Below are 17382 nucleotides of genomic sequence, written 5' to 3'. Positions count from 1 at the left end.
AAAACTAAAAAAAGAAATATAAAAATATATAAAAATAATATAAAAAAATAATAAAAATTAAAATTAGAAAAAAAGGAAAATATAAAAACAATAAATCGAAAAAAATGTTTAATTAATAAACATATCAATTTTTATTTAGCACCAACGCGCATGCACTCTTGCTATTCGCTAACAATCGCATGCCGAAAACGTCTCGTTTTGCAGGAGCTCCAAATTGGCTGTCACTCAATAAATTCAAAGAATGAATAAATAAAAACTAAAACATAAAAACATAAAAGTAATAGTAAAAAGAGTTCAGTAATGCGCTTTTAATATATTGGACAAAGGCCTGAATAATTACATAGTTAGATAGATTGACAGCTAAGCTTTGCCTTATACACAGAAGCCGAGCGTGACGACAGCGCAACATGAAAAAATAATTATAGATTTTTCGTTAAAAAAAAAATAAAATTTATAGAAATTCAAATTGAAAACGCGCGTCAGAGATATATTATAGTATGTCGCAACCACAGAACGTGTTGATAAACGATGACCACAACCAATAATTAAGCAAGCGAGCGATGATTACTTATTTTATGTATAACTAATGCTAATGAAGTGCGTGATACTGATGACTATTGTGATTACGATAGTCAAATATATATGTATCTACGAAGAATACAAAAATCAACACAATTATGAACGTGATAAACAGCACAGATGCATAGCAATTCACACATACACATAAATATACAGACAACATTCTAATGAGTCAAGTAATAATAGAAAACACAGTCAAGTGTGTGGCATGTGAAGTAGCTGAAATATGTCAGCAATCATATCATCAACAACAACAACAACAACAAGTAGAAGAAGAAGAGTAACAACAGATACTTTATATAGCTGCGAATAAACGGAAGTCCACACAGCAGCAACAGCAACATCAGCATCAGCACAGTAACCACAATGTTTCGACACTCTGTAAAAGGCATAATCATGCCACATCACGCTGCTGCTGGGAAACATAATCCTCAATAGCCTCTTTTGCATAGCATTTGCGCATAATGACTGGGCATTACTGTATGTAGGCTCCTACATGTATGCATATGTGGAAATATCTATAGGCATGCCTGCAACATCTAGAATTATGAGCACTGACAGAGGGGCGGTTGAGTGGTTGGGCAGGCGAAAGATCAGACTGTAAGCACAATTAAGAGCTCAGCAAGTATTTAAGAAATATATAATATGAAAATAAAAACAAGAAAATGCTTGGCGTACAATAAGTATAAAGAAATTTGCAGAGACAGTGGGGCAAATGGAAGAATGTAGACTGAAATTGATTAACATCATGGGGACCAAACATATAGAAATATGTTCTCTAATCCTCCATAGTCGACATTCATGTATGCGTTTGACCAGGTGTTTCATTGTTAGCGCTCCAACATCGTACGATGGTTCGGTTCAACCTATTTTCCGCATCGATTCACAAGTTTATCAACATTTATTTGTAACCCTATTCTTGGCTTCTCATTTAGATTAAATGCTTTTAGTGCTCCCAGGTCTAATGTTCTTAAAAGACAACTGACCACTTCTCCGAATCAAATTGAGATTTAGCTGTGGGCTCATAACCCAGAAAATTTAGAAGTGCCCATTTAATCTGGATCTTTCCTACTTGGTACGATTCTTTTATTAATAGAAACACCCACAATCTCTATCCCACACGAACATCCGAATAGGATTGATAGCGACCTAATGCTACTTATGGAGCCAGAAGAACCAAGAAGGAGTATTGATAGCGCTCCAACATCGTACGAAGATCGCGGCTTACCCTCTATTTCAAAACGGTCCCCAAATTTAGCGCTGTTTTGTCTTTTATTTATGGCCCTATCCTTTGTCCTTCATTTTGATTAAATGCCTAGAACTCATGTTCTCAAAGTCAAAAGAATACTTCTCTGTATTAGACTGAGATTTAGCAATACATATGTATACCGAAAATTTAGAATATATAGATGTGGACCTAACTGATCTGGCGACCATCAACTTTGTTCCATTTGGTTTTGATAATAATATCGTTGTGGATGGTTTAAGGGTTCTTTTAAGATCATATCCGTTTCGTACTTGAAACTATTTATTTTCTTGTTTATCCACAAATGTAGAAACTATTCCCACATTTTGAACACTTTTGGAGGAATCCATAACTCGCGAGTGTCAAAAGAAAATTTTGAAACCTCATACGCGATCTTCCGCCATTTAAACTATTTAGAACTTAAGCCTCAATATCATCGGTGTGTCAATGTCATGAAATTTTCGAAGCCATTCTTTTCCTGGTTTCTTTTAAAAGTTATCCTATACCCGAAATTGCAAAACGCGACATATTTTCGACACATTATCAGTATGCAAAGAGCTCTCATGGGGAAAATTTAATCGCTTTGAATAAAAAATAGAGGCTGTGAGTATTGTTATACCTGTTAAAAAAATGTAATCCATTAGTTTGTAAAATAAAGGAAAAATCGCAATATGGTCATCAAACTAAAGAAATTTATATAAAATTTTTTTCGGAAAGAGTTGCCACCTAATTTAAAATTTAAGTTAATCAATTTATTTTAAAATTACAAATATTTTGGTATCAAACGAAGCGTATTTTAGAAAAAAAAACACAATTTTTATAGAAGGTTGAAGCTAGATCAAAATGAGACCGGAATACAATTGACCTGATAAAAATGAATATGAGTTATATAAAATAAAAAGTATAATAGAGTAAAAACAACCAAAACCGATTTGAAAAATGCATAAATTAAATAGCTTTGACATGTCAGAAATAGTCTCAGTGATTTAAAATAACCAGTTTAGTAGCGACCTCTATCGGAATAAACACTTTAAGATGTAGACTGTTCGAGGTTTCAACCCAAGCTCCTATTTGTGGTCCTATTTGCCACAAAGTTACATTATTTTATTATTATTTAAGAAATCTAGGAAGTGATTACATTTCTCTATCCAACACTGTTAAAGCATATAAACTGTGCCAAAAACATAGAAAAAAATCAGAAAATATTTATGAAAAATAAAAACACTTTGAGGGCACACTTAAACATTTGACTTGGCTGATGGCTGTTTGGCAGCAAATATAAAAATAAAAGCAAATAAATAGCTATGTGCCCAGCTAGTACTATGTATGTGCGGTAAAAAGGAATTAAATATATGAACGAAAAAAATGAAAAAAATTGAAACACTTTGGCAACAGAAAATAAAAATAAAAATAAATACTTACTAAACAATAAAACCAAATCAAGCGAGAAGCCGGCAACCGATATTGATGTGGCTTTTGCTCAGTTGAAAAGAAAGTGTAAAAGCAAAGACGACGATGATGATGCATCATCAGACATTTGTACGCGTATGTATGTAGCAATGGCTGTCTGTATGTAAGTATGTAAGTATTGACATGCCAGCAAATGGATAAGTAGGCGCGTACATACGCATGCCTGCACATAAAGATAAATGTTATAGCCATTAATGATGATGTGTGCGCTGCTGATGACGAAAGCAACGTCATCCTTTTGTGGCAATCAGTGCTATTACGCACACACACACACACAGGCATACAAAAGACCACACACACATATGTTATATGTATGAGTGAGTACTTATATGTGGCGGTAGCCAAGTACAAATAGACTCTGAGCAAATAGTCAAATATGAAGTGTGAGGCGTTTGATGAAATGTCGATAAACGTCAAAGAACCTGACTAAAGACACGTACAGCGAGCGCCTAGTGGGCGTTGAGGACTTGTGAAACTTGCGAATATACAGCGCTTACGAATATGATTCTAAGAGCTAGCAATAAAACGGGGTTCTGCAATGCTTTCGAACAACAGCTGGGACAACCGAGACACCCGGAAAAAGGTAGCAACTTTCGTCCGGAAGTCTATGCATGGAAAGAATCGCACCGAGCAAAACGAAGACAAAAAGAACATGTATTGGTCTCATTTAAAAAGGTGACGCAGCTAGGGGATAGCTGACATTGCTTGGTGCTGGTTGACAACCGACAAACCGGCCAACATTGACATAATAGCTGTGTGAAATGCACTTTGTTGTTGGTCGAAAGGTGCGCGAGCAATGTGTTAGTCAGACAAACATTTGTATGTAAATAAGTTCGTGTGTCTGTATGTATGCGCTGTGATTACGCTATTGAAGACAAACACAATTAAATCGTAATGACTAGATAAATAACCGAAACTTTTAGTCTTTTGCACCACAGACTAGCGAGTGATCTAACACTCGTAAATGACGTTCAACTGAGAGCGTGAGCATGACGAACAAAAACGTGTGCTGTGGCATAATGCACTAATAACTGTGGGGAAATGCACTCGTTTCGTGCTGCTGTCATTCATTGCACTGATTGCGAGGTAATAAGCGAACGCAACTAGTCACCCCTAGAATATCGAAGCAGCAATTTAATTTTTTGAAAGTTCTAAAACTAGAGTGTTTCATAGGCAAGGCAATAGCTTGGTGAAAGGAAATAAATAGTTAAGGTCTGTGATTAAAAATAAACTTTTGTTATTTCTTTTATTACTAATTCATATAAAGAAAACATGGAGCCATGAAACAATCCCGATAATAGTATAGTCACCAAGCAGCACCATTAAAAAATTCAAGTATTTTATTTATGTGAACTGAAATTGCTCTTCAATTGGTACTAGTCTGTTTCATTTGTTGGACATATGTAGGGTCGTATAAGTTTTAAGCCACCATCAAAGAGAATTAGTTGCATATTGTAAGGCGTTGAACAATGGAATTCTGAGATAATTCCTATTTATATACGAGATCGGTTCAAAAAATAACGGCAATTATCGTTTTTTGAAAAAAATAACAGTAATTTTCGATTTTTAAATAATAACGATAATTTTCGATTTTTGAATAACATATTTATTCATTCGCCTACGTAAATGATATCCCCGTTGGAATAGATTCGATATTGAGTACTTATACCAGAGCGTTTCTTCCAAACGTTGAAACACTTCTCAAACTCGATTTTTGGGATAGCCCTTGGTTATCTTTATTTTTGGAAATAGGTCACTCGGGCTCATGTCTGCCGAATATGGTAGCTGGGACATCTTTACAGTATTGTTTTTGGTCAAGAAACAACAATCAAGCAAAACAAAAAGCTCATGTAAACAAGTATAAATTTGGGGTTAAGCACGTCTAACCTTAGGGTTAAATACATATATCAACATAATAAAAAATAAAAAACGGCACTTGGAAATTTAAAAATTCCCGTTATTTTTTGAACACATCTCGTATATAATTTTGGTTTAATAAAAGAGTTTCATAACTCTAAAATTCATGTATTTCAGTTACGTATCTAAAAATTCACAGACTTTAAATAAAAATATTATAACGGTATTTTTCTTTTTTTTCTTTCTTTATTTCCAAAAGAATTGATAAAAATTAAAATTTCTCACTTAATTTTTTTTTCGAAGGTTATATGTGTAAGTCTAGTACAACACCCTTATATTAGTAAAATATTAAAATTATTTTCAAAAAAATGTATCTAGAATTTCTATATATAGTTTTAAAAATTTTCGAATTAATATGCTGCTTCGGAGCAGTAAACTGAACTATTTATTTTTTTAGAAAAGTGTTGAAAATTGAGAGAATTTCTAAGAATTGTAAGTTTTCAGTTGTTCAGTTTTCAATAAAAATATCGACAGAAAATAGGAACTAGTTGTGGTCCGAAAATTACTATATAGAAATAAGTTTATACGCAAAGTAGTATCCCATACGATGACATATATTTGCACCTAAATATGTCTAGTACACTATGAGCACTCTATCTAACGACAAATGTTACGCTTGGGATGAAATGCATCACGGACAACAATGCCATCATAACGCCACCCAAAGTTATGTATGACGTCATTATAAATACAAACAAAAACACACTTATGTATGTATGTATGATGAGCATGTTGGGGCGGTGTTTGTATGTACGTATGTATGGTCGTGCGCACGCGTTCGTCGTTTGCGAATCATATCGTGCAAATTTATATGTAATTTACTAATGAAATTAGAATACATATGAATGAGTGGCGAAAACATTTTGATTACGTGCTGCATGAAACTTTCACGATTTATATAACACGAAGTTGCAGCGTTAGTGCGGGCACGTTTAACCACCAATAATAGCAACAACAAATGCAAGTGATATAATTCTGGCTCCAATATATGTATGTATGCGTGTGCGTTAGCGGAAGCGGGGTGTGTGTGTTTTTATATAAATTTATCATTTCATTTTTAAACAACATGACGTAAATACTGTTATTAACGGATTATTTCTTTTATAAATAAAACCGCAGTTTGCTGCGACGAACTTATTGGACTTAAGAACTCATATCAAGAGGCGAGAGTTTTCATTGATTCTTAGAAGTATCTAACTTAAAGATCGTACCATTAGACTAATTGTTATATGATTAATCAGAATTATGTTCCATTAAAGATTTCGCTTTTGCTCTCATTTCAGATTAAGTTTCGAAAATCGAAAATTTTTAACTCCGCGCCGAAATGTAGGCAATGTTTATACGAATTTTGCTAATAATTTAGGATGCTAATTTGTTAGGTTAGACAAACAATCATCTTGTAACAATTTCTTATTGAAAATACAACAGTCGAAGTAGAGACTGACTCATAATCGAAAATAGAACAGTCAAAGCAGTATACTGTTTTGAGTGAAGTATTCCAAATATTTTTTTTTTTGAGTTTTTAGAGCAAACGTTAAAATCATTACACAAGAATATTAGCTACATTTCTATTAGTAGATTTTCATAGCAACAATCCATAAGGCCGAAGCTGCACATACATATTTCAATTTTATTTATATAAATCATTCTATCCAAAGGCGTTGGACAGATAACGCCTTAGCTCCTAAAAAGCTTGTGCTTAGAAAAAGCTCTTCATGAAAGCAAGTAATCCATTCCTATGGACTTCACGGTTCACGGTTCACGGTTAACGGTTCTTCAAAAGGGACGCTACAAGAGCGTCACTCCCGATGCAGTAAACGAAGCTCTTTTGACATTTCTCTTCAGTAAGGTTTGCCATTTCATCATGGAAAGATATACGATCCAACAATGAGCCGAAATTATAAAAAATTTACTATCGAAATTCGGAGTCAGTGGTCTCAACATTAAGAACGCTACGTTCCACGTAGCGATGAGGCTAATTTCTAAATGAATAGCTTCGTCAAGAAGCAAAATATGCGTTATTGATCAGGCAGCAATCCACACGTACTCTAAATGTCACCATTGCATCCCGAAAAATTACGGTTTGGTGCGGTTTATGGGCCGGCGGCGTTATTGAGCCGTACTTCTTCTGTGATGATCAGGACCGGCACGTTACTGTGAATGGGAATCGCTGCCGCTCAATGATAACTGAATATATTTGAATTGGATGATATGGACTTGGACAATATGTGATTTCAGCAGGACGGCTCCATAAAAACAGCACATATTCATTAAATGAAGTAGTTCTTATTTGATAGGTCCCTTAACAAAATTATGAAGATCTTATTATTGAAAAAAAATTGTTATCTCTGAAATGCGAAATAAATATAATTTATTAAGCCCCCGAATTACTCAACAAATTTACTGCATGATTTATTAGGAAAGTTGCGACAACTCCAGCAAAACAAAAGAACACATAAATTATAACTAAGATGCACGTTACGTCAATTCAAATGCAATTTGCACAAACATACATTATACATATAGAGAACAACAACAAAACCACCCTCTAGTAGAAGACGTTTATGGTGCGCACAAGATTTTGTAAAACCCAGACGAGCTGTGACCAATTTATCGGATTAGAAAACGTTTTGAAATTGATAGCATGCTTACAGCCACATATACATATATGAAGCATTATAAGTATAAATGCAAGCACTCACAATCTTTGATTAAGCAGATACCGATTACACACGCGCGACATCCTTTTGAAGTGTGCAGGGCAAGAAAGCAGCCAGAAAGTGTGTGAGGAGTGTTGCCTTGGGGGCGGAAGATAAATCAACAGAGGGTGGAAAATGCCACGCACTCACACCCTGTTTGTATGCATTTGGAAAACAAATTATATATGTATGTATGTATTGGTGTGCACCACTTGTGCCCGCACTCAGTCTAATGCACTTTAAAATTCATTCATACATGAATGAAGCGCAAACAAAATTACTGTGGTTATGCAAAGTCTGAAAAAAGGGGTAAAGACACAAACATATATACAATGAATACACTAATGCATATTCATATAAATTGAAAGTGAAGTAAGCACATTGTATGCCTCACCTAAAAAAACTTTCGAGGAGTTGGGCGCTTAAAGTGCACAAGGGTTGGTTAGAAACAAAGCCGAAACAGTAATAATGGAAGTGATGGCAAGCGCTGCAACACCACCCAGTGTAAGCTCAGCCCACCAACACCACCACCACCCAGCGAACCCACCCCCAATGCAGGCACTAACAACACACGAACACTAACAACACTTGCAAAACACCAATGTACAGTACAGTGCGGCATATGCGGCAGTGTTGCAATGAATGCAAGTCTATACGCCCCAAAATTAAGCGCCTGCCAACAACAATAACCCACAACCCATGCGCGGCGGTTAAGTGAAAGAGGGCACACAGGGTAAGGGTATGACTGCGTTTGGGGAATAGACGAAAGGCCTCAAGCATTACGAAGTACATATGCAAAAATTCATCAATAATAAATGCGCCGACAGCGAGTGCAACATGATACAGAGTGCTCATGCGAATCCAGGATGTAGAAGAAAAATTGTGTAGAGCTTTTATAGAAATGGACTTAAAAATTTATTTGTTTTTTATTTTTTTTTAGAAATTTGTGTAGAATATATTCGGTCAAAATCCATTGCAAGTAAAAATTTTGTAATAAAAAATGTCACGACGAGCTTTTAAACCGACCAATAAGCTTTCAAAGCTTTAAGCTGCATTTTCTTATTATTACGGTTAATTTAAAATTACATAATCCATCCTCGCAAAGAGAACATAACTTTGGACTAACCCGAATATTTCTAAAGTAGTCAACTTTCAGCTTTCAACTGAGTCAACAGAGCTTTCATTTGGAATCCAAAAATTACTCAGCAGAAAGCTTTTCAAATAATGAAAATGTTTTGAGTATTAGAACGTCCTATATGTTACTAAGCAATGGAGAGGATCGTCAGCGTTAGAATGGAAATACGTCCGCTTATTTAAAGATACAACTCGGCGTTTCGACGAGAGTATGTTACAGAAACTCTGTTAGTAGAGCAGACTCCTTCTGTCCAGAGTTTTTGTAGCAATGCAGTCGTCTTTAGTAACAGAAAAAAACGGCTTTGGGACTTGAGCTTTATAAACACTTGAATATAGCGTCACTCCAGAAATATTAATAAGGCAAACCTTAAGGTCTCATATCTTACGCGGACCTAACTGAACACTCTGTATAAGTAAACGAGTTGTTGTTGCTGTTGTTGTATCAGAAAACATTACCCAACGTAATTTTGGTGAGTATGACAGTATTTGGCCGGATAAAAATCCGAATTCTTTCCGATATTGTATTGCCGACAAACGGTTCCCGAAGGAGGAGGGAACCTCCTAGACTGTCGAGTCCACTGACACAACTCTTGAATTAAGTGACTTTTTTACCCTCATGGCCCCTCCCATCTTTGCACGATCTCCTAAGAAATTAAAAGCCTCAACGCCGGGCCCTGTATGCACTCAATACAATGAAGAGGGTATAAAAACACATTTTACTGACAAAATTATGCCAACAATGAAATATAGAATGGGAAGGCTGGTCGTTGGCTGTTGAGTAAAGTAAAACTGTGCGGCAGTACAGTAGCAACCAAAGCGGCAATATTGTGCATAAACGGCAACAGCGAATACAACTCGGGATGTGGGGTGTGGGTCAAGCGGTTAGAGTGTTGGTAAAATGTGCATTATCGCACGCCTTGGCGAGTCATTAAAAAGCTGCCACACATAAAAACAAAGTCATACCAGCAAATGAGTAGACGGCGAAGTAGTAAAACGACCAATAGAGCCAGCAGCGCAGCCCGAGTCGCCTGTCTATGCATAATGAAGTATGCCAGAGCGTGCAGACATCTGTGGATGCAGGATTAGAGTGAGCGTCGCAGCGCGCCACCAGTAGCCGGTTAAGACTGATACGGAGCACAGCCAGCCAGGCAGCCATCCAGCCAGGCAAAGCTAGGCGGATAAGACAGTACAACAACAGTAGCGGCAATCGAGAGTTAAGCTCTTGTTGAGTTGCTAGGCAAATATCGAACAGGCCAAACTCAAGCCTCATGTACATACCACTAAGGCTATGCACAGTGAGGTTAAGGCCTAACGACGAAAACGTATGTGGTGTGTTGGAAGCTGGAGCTGCCGGTTGGCTGGCTACGCTGTGCTACTCGGCTGCTGGGTTTGTTCACCCATTTGCGCGCGCTCGTTTGTTAGTCGCACTCAAGTATTTGCCGGTGCACCCGATGCGCCGAGTGCTCCGGTTTGTTGCCATCGGGAAGTAATAAATTATTTAGCATGCATGCAAAATAATTGCAAATACGAGTGAATGAGTGCATTCAACAGCAGCTGAAGTGGAGCTATTTGGCAAATACCTACTATGTGTGAGGAGCAATCTGTGCAGTGGCAGTCGAGCAGCCTACCAGTCATCCGACTGCGGCAGTACACAGACAGGCTGTTGAGCTCGGGCATTGAGAATTGAAGTGCGGTTTGGAAGCTGTTCCGTTGCATACAAAGGCTTAAACCAAGCGACCAGCAAACCGAGCGACGACCCAACGATCAACCCAAACGGCCTAGCCAACCAACCAACCAACCAGTCCAGTCCGGCCGCCAGCCTGCCTACCAGTCTGTCTGTCTGCCACTCGAAGCGAAAGGAGTGCAATAACAGCAGGAAAGACAACAACAGTAAGAACGGTAATATTAACCACTTTAAAAGCAACGAGCAGCGATTCAGCAAAAAACGAACAACAAAAAGCAGTTCAAAATTTGTGGCGTTGCAAGGAGCAGCGGGCGAGGTGCTAGCTGGCTGGCTTCTGCAGCGTTTGCATTAAAGTGTTCGCTGTGAGCGTGGCGTTTTGCCTGTTTTATCAGCGCTTTTTTGTCTCTCCATGCAATAATAATTTTGTGCATCAGCCTCGATTTCTGGTTTTCATTCGGCTCGGTTTGCTTTGGTCGCCCGTTCGTATTGACAGTTCAAGGACCAGAGCAGACAACGTGGTACAAAAAAAATATAAATAAATAAATAAAAGAAAAAAAAAAACAATGCTTTATAAAACAACAACAACCACTTGGAGGTAACGATGTAACAACTACAACAACAAGTGAAACATAACGCAACGGCTTTGCTTTGCTTTTGTTGCGCGGCAATGGCAACGCAAGCTTTTTTCTCCTCTCTTTCTGCTGGAGCTCTGTGCTTTTTCTGTAGCAGTTTCATGTTTTTTTCACTTAGCTGCTTAACTGGTTAAAAGGCAAAGGTAACTGACGTTGCTTTAGCTTACTGTATGCGTGAAGGTAAACGCTGGGGTTTGGGAGTTCCGTTCACTCGTCGTATCGTTCCATAACACTTCTCAGCAGCAAAGTTGCAAGTGGGCATTAAATTAAAGTAGGATGTGCGAAATAGCACGAAAGCGAAGAGCGAAAATTATACAGCGGTAATAATATTCGTATTGAGAATGTTTCCGCAAAATAAGAACAAAAAAAACAGGGTGTGTGAATATTGTCGAGTAGCCTTATCGCTTGTTATTAATTCACCTGAATTCTAATAATTATAATATTATTATTATGAATGTGGCAACCTTGAGCTTTTATAAAGCTTTCCAAGTTTAGAAAAACTTTGTAGAACTTAAAATTATTTTGGTTAAAATTTTTGGTGGACCTCAGAGTGTGAACTAACTATCGAGCTTTTATAAAGCTTTCACATTTTAGAAAAGCTTTATAATATTTATATTTAAATACATTTATAATAACAATTTTTGATTCACAATCTTCAATCAAACCTAGAATATGAAGATAAAATTGAGCTTTTACTCTTAGAAAAGCTTTATAGTATTTATATTAAAAAGTATTTATAATAATTTTGTCTTTACAATCTTTGATCGATCTCAAAGTATGAACAAAAAATCGAGCTTTTATAAAACTTTCACTTCTTAGATAAGCTTTATAATATTTATAATATAATAAATTTCCCTTCACAATATTTAATCAATGTCAGAGTATGAACAAAAAATTAATAGAACGAAGTTTTAAAGAAATTGAATTAAATGTTGTGATTTTGTTTAAAATGGGAGCTTTGAAAAAACACTTCTATTGCTGGGTATACCTAGGGTAAACAGTGAACAAATTATCTGAACTTGAAATCAAAACGTGTTTTCCATCAGAAAATGTGAAGTTTTAATTAAGATGTATTCATTGTATTACAGTTTCTAGTCCGTAAATGAAAGAAAAACTCTTCAATATCTCCAGATGACGTACACTAAAAAAGTCAAAATACCAATAATAATGTCTCCACAACAGTCGGACGTAACCGTAGCGAATCGGATTTATATCTAGGCGAGGGTAATAACCTCAACAACTGTTGCTACAACAACAACAAAATACCAATTTTCTAAGATAAATACACGTCATTGTGAGCTATGAGTTGCTTTTTTTACAAAACATAATTTACATTTGCGAAAGATTAAACCTGTGATCGATCGATTTGGTCTAATATTTAGCTTGGATGGAAGATATAACGAGTAGAGAATATAATTTTTTTCAGTTCTCAGTACCAAATAATACCTATCAAAATAATACCTGCCTTTTCGCTTTTGAAGCAACCCTTTAAAAACCTACATACAATAAAAAATATGCTGAAAATATTAATTTGCAAACTTTTTCAATAATTTCAGAATATAAAACAGCTACGGCTAATTGGCATTTTCTGTCAATTTTGAATCTTTTTCGTTATATGTATTGTTGTTTTTCAACGTGTTGTACCACAAGCCAATAACACGGCAAGCTCTCCTTTTGTCATGGTACATGGTACGACCGTGACATATTTAGCATGAAATGTGATATGATTTGTTGATAAAAAGTGCTGAAATTGCCCATAAGAGCTGACACCTGGCTTTGTTGGAAGGCAGTATAAACAAGTCGGCTTATGACAAGAACATGTGTTATGTAAGGCTAAACATAAAAAGGCGAAAATTGCCCTACTTAGATTGAATATGGATTTCTTTCATGCATATTATTACCTTGTGTTTTTGGCATTGTTTATTTCTTTTCATTATTATTGATATTTTTTAGGTTATGTTTTTTTAAGTTATATTTTTTACGATTGATTTAACGTATATTTTTCTACATTTACATATTTTTAAGTGCTCTTGAACACATACATATTTACAAAAATAAGCATCAAAAATAAAAATTAAATGTGTGTATGTGCACTTCCTGTAGCTCAATTTCAATCATGCATATGTTTACTCGAAACTTATAATTTTGCATTTACTACGCTTATCGCATTATTTTCATACGAAAACAATTTTAGATAAACACACAAGTTAAATATGTGAAGGTCATTTGGTTAAATGTACAAGCTTATCTTTAAAAATTCGCTGAAATGTTTTTCATCACGAATTCCCTTTCCATTGAAGTATTCGAAATGCTTTTTTGTCATATTTGCTTCTTGTAGAAGGTATCTATAACAGCGATGAAAGCTCTGTAGTAATGTGATGAAAGCTCTATACGGTGATGAAAGTTCTATTCTCATTTCAGCTACTTTTCTAGCTACTCAAATATGCTTCTGATAAGAACTTTCTGTAACTGTGATGAAAGCTCTTTAGTAATGGAATAAAAGCTCTATAAGGCGGTGAAATCTCTATTTACAGCTACTTTTCTACCTACATATTGAAACTATCTATGCATATGCACAACGAAAGCTTTTGAATTACAGTATTTAAGTAAAATATGATCGAAAATAATAATTAAATAAATAATTACAAATCTTAATTAGTAATCCTTTCACTTTTTCTGATTAAAAAATAAAAAAACTTCTAAAGCTTGGTACAAAATTTAGACCAAAATAAGAACTTCGATTTAACATATACTATAATCAGAGCTTAAAGATAAGAGTTACGATATTATGAAAGTGATTTCTTGACTGGACCAAAAATAATGGAATTGGACATTACGAAAATTTCGCCCTGTAACGGTTTTTGGAGTACTTTAGACAGAAGAAATAAATTGATGGATGACGTCATGGACGACATGAGTCAAACCTTTGTTTACAATTACTATGGAAGTTTGACAGTTCCTTCTTGGACTGGACAAAGACTTTATTATTAATAGATAGATTAATTGCCATTTCAAAATTAGTCTGCAGTTAAATCAAAATTGAGTTCAAAACCACGAATATTCTATACAATAAACTGTTCAACTAACGCAAATACGGAATGACAGAAATTAACTAAGGTTGAAGGCATTGAAATGAATTTTGCTGCTGCGCCATTGCCATTGCCGTTGTCGTCTTATCAAACCCCGTGGGATATCACATTTATTTGTTATTTACATTTTGTTGTTTTCTTTTTATTTTTTTATTTGTGTGTTGATAAAGCGGTATTTGCGTACGCATACAAACGTATATTTATGGCATGTATAGGTGCTTTAGCTAGAATTTTTCGCAAATGGTCGACAAACAAACACCTTCAACCATAACATGGCAACGACTGAGTAATACTTGCGAAATAAAAAGGCTGCAATATGAACAACAAAAACAACAACAAATCAGTGGAATGAAACAATAACAAGACAAGTTGAATAGTAAAAAATCCATGCTCGACAGCAAAACCGGCAAACTAAACAACAGATTCACAGCTCTGCCGCTGCATACTACTATCCACGACTGGTTGACTAGACCGACCGACCGACAGACTGTGTGATTGTTTCACTCAATAATTGAATGTCTGTGTGTGTGTGTGTGTGGAGCCAGTATATGTATGTACAGCATTTTACAATTAACAATTAAAATTTTAATGTCCGCATTGCTGTTTGCGGTTTATTTTTGTATCGCTGACATTTGGCGTGGAAATTGGCGAAAGACGAGAAGCGTCGAGTAAAAAGTGGAAGAAGTTGTACAAATACAAAAATAAAGTAATAACAGCTTTTCCGCGCGGCGTCAACAGCAAATGCTGTTTGGACACTTCTTATTGCCGGCAGTTAGCCGGTTGTCAACGTCTTGAAGCTGTTATTCTTGTTCTGTTGTTTTTATTGTTATTTTTTTTTTTTTTGTTTTGTCACTTTGCTGTAACTGAAATCATTCTTTCTCCAACGCTGTTGGTTGTCAGTCTCAGTTTTGCACGCTTCCTTGAAAGGCAAAAGCCGGACGAGATTTTTTTCCCGTCCCAGCCTAGTAAGCCACATTGAGGCCAAGTAGCCAACCAACCAGTTCCAAGCATATCCACTAGCTGACGAATCCAGCTACATTTACATTGCATAAGCACATGCTGCCCTTCTTGCGCTCTGCCAACCGACTACACGTACGTACTATATACTGAGTGTTGTTGTTGTTGTTGAGTTTGACACTAGTGTGCCAAGTGAATGGCGGCCAACAGGATTTTTAAGTATGGCAAGTACAAGCGTAAGCGAGCTAATAACATTTTGCGTTTTAAATGAGCCAGTGTTGGGTGGGGTTCAGGGGGGCGGTCAGCATAAAGTCACGTCGTTGTGAGTTGTGAGGGTGAAACGAAATTATGCGTTGGAGGACAACATTAACGGCGATTGTAGCCATGGTCGTCGCCATCACTACCAACACAACAAACTGGGAAAACAACAACATAACTGTCGCCGCACAATAAACGCAAAACGCTGAAGGGTAGGTGGTGGTGGGTGGTGTGTGTTTGGGTGCTGGCTGTTTTGTCTAGATTTTCTTGTTCTTGTTGGCGTACAAAATATAAATGTTTTATATTGTAAGCGCGCTAGAGCTTTGACAATGATAATAATGATGGCGACAAAGCTGAGCAAGTGTCAGCATGGCTGAAGGTTACACAGGAACCGGCGTCAAAGTGGCACAGAGACATTGAGACTGGCAGGTACTACATACATACATACATACAATTCATACAAATAGGCACTTAACAGCACTACCTTCTTTACAGTTTTAATATTTGCTACAACGGTACGTGTACGTGTATGTGTGCGTATAAACGCTCGTAGGCAGTAAAATATCGATCGACATAGAAGTGAACGCGCCTTTTAGTCAGCGGGTGGTTGGACTAGCTGTCGAGTGACTTTGGGCATTTGACTACTACCTTTACTTCCGCGACGAATGACTGAACTATTGCGTATTTTCGGCAGTAAAAAAGAATAATGTTTCAACGCAAAAATATTAATTTCAGTATTTTCAACATTTGAAGCTTGTAAAAGTATACGAAACTGATAATAATATTAGCGTTTAGTCACTACTGCCTTATTTAAAATAGTCAGAATTAATGAAATGCTACTCGTATGTCATTGAAATGTTTACAAACATTCTATACATTCATAATTGTAAATTGTTCGAGTGAAGTACTCAGTTGCAACAACTTCAATGATATCAATGCCACAAGCAAAGTTTTTAATAAAATTATAGCGTTGTTAAGAGCCTTTGGACACAAAACAATAGGTAATTTAAAATTACAAGGGTAACACTATTGATAGGTTACGCTTACAAACTGCACACACCTACAAATTTACATAAATTATAAAGAATCCGAAATACAAATTATGAAATCGTGGCTTGAAAATAAAATTAGAAACATAATCATGAGAAATAATATGGTTGGCAAACGCTGTAGCTAATTTTGAAAGCTGTCAGAAGTCTATTGTAAATGCATTACCACAATTATATAAGCAATTTCTTACAATTACATATAAACAGCAAAAGGTAGGTACAAGAAATAATTACACAATTATTATTTTTTCTTCCAACTTATTGAATTATGTCACTGTTTTTTAAATGAATAAAAACATACAACAATCACGACTGACCACAGCTTATCCAGAACAAATTGGAAGTTAAAAACAGTGTATTAGATGTCAAAATAAAAATAAATAAAGAGAAATAAAAACTGGCAACCACACAATAAAACAATGCAGCTTGTAAATTATTATTTATTATAACTATATTTTGATTGAATTAGTAAAAGTCGCGGAACAAAGCATAAAAAATAATTATTGAATAAAACCTTGGATTGGTCTTAGTTGCAGTCACTATGTGCTTAAGCAGCCAAGCGGCGTCTATGAATCGCACAGCTGCATGGTACATTGTAGCGCATGATTTTCAGCAGACAGACTAATCAACTGTATCATGTAGAGGCGATACACGAATGATGTGAAGAT

The 17382-nt window shown here is 35.9% G+C and overlaps 1 protein-coding gene across 2 annotated transcripts in view; it reads right to left on the bottom strand.

Annotated features, from left to right (window-relative positions):
• Positions 1 to 17382, bottom strand: part of LOC105212213 (rho GTPase-activating protein gacF) — a 108585-nt gene that overhangs the window by 89521 nt on the left and 1682 nt on the right. The gene's annotated exons all lie outside the window — the stretch shown is intronic.

This window comes from Zeugodacus cucurbitae, chromosome 5, assembly GCF_028554725.1.
Source record: "Zeugodacus cucurbitae isolate PBARC_wt_2022May chromosome 5, idZeuCucr1.2, whole genome shotgun sequence".
In the NCBI taxonomy this organism is placed as follows: Eukaryota; Metazoa; Arthropoda; class Insecta; order Diptera; family Tephritidae; genus Zeugodacus; species Zeugodacus cucurbitae.
This window is presented reverse-complemented; position numbering and strand designations above follow the sequence as displayed.